A 6,799-nucleotide genomic window follows, 5' to 3' on the forward strand; every position below is an offset into this window, starting at 1 on the left:
AAGGTATGGAGAGGTTTCACACCTTTAAAAACAAAGAATTCAACACTAGAAACACAAGAGAGGTACGATCTTCACTGGGAACAAAAACATATGCTTTCTTCCCGTGGCCCCTTCATGGACTGTATTCATTTGAGCTTGGGGTTTTCTTTGTTTGGTGGTTGCTGTTTTTTGTTTGTTTGTTTGTTTGTTTGTTTGTTTGTTTTTAATTATATGAGAGTGAAGAGACAATGACAGCGCTTTTGTGTTACTTTGGAAATTCTAAACTCTTTTCATCAGCTCCCTACTTGTCTTCCTTTCAAAATGATGGCTTCACAGATGGAAGAAGGGCAAGACAGTGAAAGCTCTGGTTCAAGCTGCTGCTTCTTCTTCCTCCAGGAGCACACACATTGTTCACTGTGTTTCGTATTCAATAAACTGAAGATCACATCCTTCATCCATCCCCACAGCACAGTAATTCCATTTGCAAAAGGCTGTGACAGAAAACACTGCCAAATGCTAACTTCATCTTTGAAATGAGTTTTGGCCCGTATGAAACATCTAGGAAATAGACTTAAATTTAACAAAATGGTGGCGCCAGGGAAATCAGAAAGTATGAATGAAATCTGAAGCTCAGGATGACTTTCTACCACAAGTTCCCACCCAGATGGCAATCATCTTGGTGGGTAAACCACCCCTGTAGTTTTACAGGGGCATGAACTGCTATCTCTCAGGAAGATAGTCTTTGCCTTGGAGGTGGAAAGATGAATGGCTAGTAATAATCTTTCTTATTAACCTGTTTCCCAGCACTATCTCCTTATCAGTGATCTGTGTATTACACAGGATTCCACCCTCATGCAAGGGAACCTCACATGTTTCAAGATAACCACTGATAAATAGGAGAGAAATGCTACATACAGCGGATTCATTGTCAGGCAACCCTACAATATTTAGACAACTGAAATAACCCAAAGAAGCATTCTGTTTATGACACGGGCCGAAAGGAAGGCCAGAAGTCTCCACCACAAGTGAATTTCACTTTGACCTCTGTAGAAATGAGATTTGTAATGTAAATGCTAATAGATTCCTAGGAGGCAACCTGAACACTGCTAGGAAAGCACAAAATAACAAGCATCACTCAGCATCTCCAGGTTAGTTGTAATTACTGCAGATCTGTCTTTTTCTGCTCCTCTGGTCCTCCCTCCGCAAGGAGGACCTTAACACACCACTCCGAAGCCCATGTGTTCGCATTACAAACTCGCTCTTCAAGAGACCCTTTGTCTTGTGAGATTTCTTCAAATCTCTGTTTTGAGCTAGGAATACAGTCCTTTGCTGCCACTTTGTGCTCAGTCTTTTTTTTTTTTAACCCTACCCAGAGAAGTAGCTATTGGTATGTTTAATATGCTAAGCACAGAAGCTGCCATCAGAAGAAGAACTGCCAGACGAGGCCGGCAACCTCTTCGCGGGTGGTCCAGTACTGAACTTGGTATAGTGGGCATCTGGGAACTCCACACCTGTTCCCCATACTTCAACCATGTTAGATACAACCTTTGGCTTATACTTAGCATCTGTCCCTATAAGGTCTTTCCCCTAAATGCTCGACATGTTCTCTTCCTACCCTCTATACCAATAGTCCACAGCCCACAAAGCTAGGAATCAGGAAGAGCCTTTGAAAGCATCTGCAGAGTCCTGAGGGTCAGGAAGAGCCTTTTCAAGTATCTGTAAGCTTACACCATTTTCATAATAATTCTAAAGTAATCTTTGTCTTTTTTTCTTGCTGGCTATTTGCAGTTTTACAGTAAGTATGAAAATTAATGTGGATCAGACTTCTGCTGTCTTAGCAAAATGCAAGCAAGCATCTCCAACCACCATTCAAGGTAACCACAGTGCTTTTCAACTGCACTGACTCACAGTTTTTTAAAAATTCAGTTTTACCTAGGAATAGCCTTGATGAGTCAGTAAAGGTGATAATTTTATTTACATTTTTCTTTGAGTACTCTTTATAAAAGTTAAGATAATGGAATTGGAGGTGGACATAGACTCCAGCTTATGTGGTGTGATGCTATTGCAAGTTGAACAAGCCACTTTCTGGAAGATTTTTTGTCAAAGAAGGGCTGAGAAGCTCTGATTATGCAATACTGTGTATTGGGGATCATTTTGTCAAAACTAAATAAAATGAATCTGTCAAGAAAAGTAACCGATCTACTATTATTGTTATTATTATTTATTGTTGTTGTTGATAAAAATCACAAGGTTACCAATGAAAAATAGACTTTGGGAAAACATGTGGCCCACAGAATGAGATCACCAGTTTCCCAGTACTTGAGGACTTTTGCATGGGATTGGTGGTGGTTTCACTGAATGAATTTTCATGTTGTATTACGAACTGTGTCAATGTTTGAAAGATGTACATGTCTCACTGAACTTACTGTTCCAAATGAATTTGACCATCACAAAATGTTACTTAAAAAATCATGCAAAGATAAGAGGTCTTAAAATGCAGAGCAAGCCAATAGGATTTTAGAAAATAAAAGTATGAGTTTTATTAACATGGCTTCAACTTTGATACTTAAGTGACCTTGGACAAGTAACCTCTTAGCAAGTTTTGGTGAAATAGCAAAGAACATTTCCCACTGTGATCTTTGGAAGCTGCTTAAGTCTCCCTTTCCCACTTCATAGCTGTGTGGGAACAGATTTTTCTTTATGCCTTTCAACTGGAATAATACATCCCAACAGAGGAAAAGCACAAGAGATGTGAAAATCCAGAAGTCTTAACAGTGAACCACACAGTAAGGAGATTTATGAAAATGTAATAATGCTTGTCAGTAACTTTTGTTCATTTAATTTAGAAAGTATGGCCATGTATGTGTGTTAGCAATAGTTGGTAATTGTGTTTTTAATTACATTTTTAAAGTTTCAATTTTAATTTCTTATACAAGCATAGTTTGGCATAATATATACATAAACAACAACTGTGAGAGAAACCTGTCCCTTAGGAATCACACGATCCTTAAAGCTGAACAAAGGGATGAAGACCAAAAGCCCTAAAAGCCACTGATGGTGCCAGGCCCTACTGCTGTCCTCCTCCTGCTTTTTTTTTCATGGAAAAGTCCTGCATGGGGTCCCTGAGTGGATTTTACTTTACAAAACCTTGAAATGTTACATAATTTTAAAACTGTTTTCCCGAGGGCAAAAGTTGGGATTTTATAAGACACTGTCTGTATAAGTCATCTGGTCAGAGTCAGGGAGTAGTGTGTCCCCTGTGTGTCCCCTGTGATCTGCACTGAGAAACCTTCAATGTGGATAGAGGTCACTGGGCCCGGGCATCAAGAACGAGTGACCTAATTTCCCAAGTGCATTAAGTTGATCTAGTGTTCTACTATATATGGACTCTCAGGCTGAGAGTTCATGGGTAATAAAAGGACAAGGAAGATGGCCCGTGTGTCAGTCACAGGCGCCTAACCATTCAGCATCCAGCCACACCTCGACCTCCATCAGTCAACATAGGTGACACGCCTTTGCTGTGGCATCTGGGATCCTCTCTCTACTTGCTAAGCTCTGTTTCCTACCACTTGGTACAATTTTATTTACCTTCCCTGCTTGCTAGGAGCCCCTGGGGAACAACAGCTTTAGTTACTCCTCTTTGCTTCCCTGTGCCATACTGACACTAGACCTGGAATAGAGGAAATGCTAAATTGATGTCATTTTTAACGCAGTGAGTTTAGTATGGGGAAACAAAAACAGGACATAAATAACTGCCATGGTAATATAAAGCATATGGCATCATGGTTTTATAATACAGACTTTCTGCATTCAAAGCCAAGGTTCTGACATTGGCTTCGAATAAACCAGTGTCCTCTTCTGTAAAGTAAGAAAAATAATGGTGTCTATTTCTGTGTAGGTTTTTTTTTTTGGAACTAATTGTTATAGGCATAAACAAGGCAATTTGGGCAAAATGTTGAGGATTAGGCTTATACATAGGTGCGAATTTCTAAGTAAACAGGTAAAATCAACTACATTTGACCAAAGATATAGAAGCAATCAAAGGGACATTTGACTGAGGTGCATTTGATTCCAATACCCTCTTAATTATCACTAACACTTTAACACTTGTATGAGGATAAATTTACAGAAGTCAATATCAAGGTAACAATCAGGGGTCATCAACTCTTCATTTTACACCCAGTTAATTTCTGATAACTTTTCTCTTGGAGTGACACCCTGCAGCATTAAAAAACATCATGCAGTATAAAATGCTATGCACAAATAAGTACCTAATGGTGGGTTGAAGATACTGCAGTAGTCCAACTTCTTTCATTTTCCTGATTATAACTATATTTGCATAATGTATGAATTCAAACATTATTGCTGTTAAATAATGCATAAATATTCTCCCATGCTAAAATATGTCTATTTCCTCTTCATAAATTCTGTTGAGTGTATCATTCAGTTGTTCTATTTAAATGTACTTGGAGAGCGCATCCATCAGAGCCGTGACTGGGAGAAATGTCATTGCCAGCAGAATGAACATACCCAGAACTGTAAATGAAGTATACTTTATTAAATGTATTCTATCTTCTCTCTTTAGGGTATATTGTTGTCAGCCTCAAAGGTTTAATGTTACAGAAATAGCAAATACTTCCTGTATCACCTATTAAACACAAGGAATTTGCATGTCTAATACAAATCTCCTGGAAGATCTCAAAGAAAAAGTATTTCTTTGTTGTGTTGTTTTATTTTTCCAAGGCTATATATGAATATGAACATAATCATATACTTCAGAGATTTGTTCTCATACACTAGGAAATACTATCTAAATTATTAGAGGAGATGATAATTGGTATGAATTCCCACTTCAACTTTACGGCTTTAAATATTCCATTTAATGCACTCTCAATGATTCTCTTATGGAAACCACAGACATTTCTTTGTTTCCTAAAATATATGTTTAAAATAAAATATGAGTGTTTATTTCTAGCTGCATTGTTTTTTTCTTAATAGATAGTATCTTCCAAATTCCCTTCCATTTGTTAAGTACACACAATCTCTCTCTCTCTCTCTCTCTCTCTCTCTCTCTCTCTCTCTCTCTCTCTCTCTCTCTCTCTCACACACACACACACACACACACACACACACACATATTCTAGGACTTACACTGCAGTCTAATACAGTTTCTCTTGTCTTAGTCTATTTCTATTTGCTGCTAGTATGAAATAACCAAGTGACCAAAACAAGCCATATTTTTTAAATTGTTTTGTATTTTATGATTCACCATCATGATGCTAAAAGATGCCTGCCCTTGTATTATGACTGCTGTAATGTTACTCACACACACGCAGTTGTACACACATAGGAAGAGAGCCCATTTCTCTGTCAAATGGATTTTCTGTCAAGTCTGTATTCCATCCTCTGCTTGTGATGGCTGATAAAACAAATGTGATACATTCAAATGTTTAATAAAAAAAAAAGGATGTGCCTTTAAAAGAAAGCATTTTTAATTCTAAGTGTTTCATGACAAGCAGAAGATAGCCCTGAAACACATCCATTGAACTCCCAACTATTTAAATGGAAAATTCTGAAATTGAGTATACCTATTCAATAAACAAAATATGATGGGCTGTGACCCTGCATGTCTGTTTCACACTAGAAGCAACCAAACAAATATTTGCTCAAAAATCAATTTCATATACAACAAGGCTATCCATTAAGTCTTTGCCACTTTGTCATAGATTGTATGCAATGGGGCCATCAGAAGCATCGGAGAATTGTGGAGTCCCAGTGCTAACACTTTAGATGCACAGAGTACAAATTTTCAGCACAAAAGCTTGAATCTAATTTGTTTGTCTCAACCTATTTAATGAGCAATTCTGAAGCCCTGTGGAGTGATTGATTTAAAAAAAAAAAAAAAGTCAATAGAAAAGAGACTACTGTATATGGAGATCAGAGGACAACTTCCATTGGTGAGATTATGGCTACAATTTGGAGTTTTGGATTCTCACTCATTTCTATTCACAGTTAATGACAATATGGTTTGATTTCTTCTGTTAGCTCTCTCTGCTTGTGGGTCTAGAAGCAAGCTCTCAGCTACTGCTCCAGAGCTGTGCCCTGCTCCCTGCTGCCAAGCTCCCCACAATGATGGTCATGGACTCTAACCCTCTGGAACTCTGGGCCCCAAATTAAGTGCTTTTTCCTATAAGTTAACTTGGTCGTGGTGTTTTATCTGAGAATGGTGCCAGCAAGAGCTAACCCAGAATGCCCTGGGCTTTTGAAACCTCAAAGCCGACCCCCAGTGACACACCTCTTCAAAGAAGGCCACTTCCCTTAGTCCTTTCTAAACGGTTCCACCAAGTGTGGACCAAGTATTCAAGTATGAGCCTAAAAGGGTCATTCTCATTCAAACCACCACATTAATAAATGCTAGAAAAATAGAGGAAGTTAGCTTACGAAACCCAATATGAGCCTACGGGTGCAATGGAGCCAAGCCTGTTATGGATCACTACCCATTTTCCTATTGGATCTGAGGGTCACTCCACAAGGGGAATTCATGTCTGGTACTGTAAACCTGGTCAAAAACCCGATCATCACTAAGGTCCTGGGTTCTGGTCAGGAAGCTACTGCTGCTGTTTTGCTACATAACTTCTAAAGAGCTATATTTATGGCCATAGATGAGTACTACTGTCAGCTTTGATAAAAGAAATTTTCTTTTTGCAGTGATCAATGGTGACAAAGTACTAAGAATAAATGATTATTGAATGCTCAGCCATAAATTGGACATCTATATATTCTATCCAGGCCTTGGAAGCATCATGGGAGAAAGGGTGGA

This window comes from Peromyscus maniculatus, chromosome 6 (assembly GCF_049852395.1).
Source record: "Peromyscus maniculatus bairdii isolate BWxNUB_F1_BW_parent chromosome 6, HU_Pman_BW_mat_3.1, whole genome shotgun sequence".
NCBI lineage: Eukaryota > Metazoa > Chordata > Mammalia > Rodentia > Cricetidae > Peromyscus > Peromyscus maniculatus.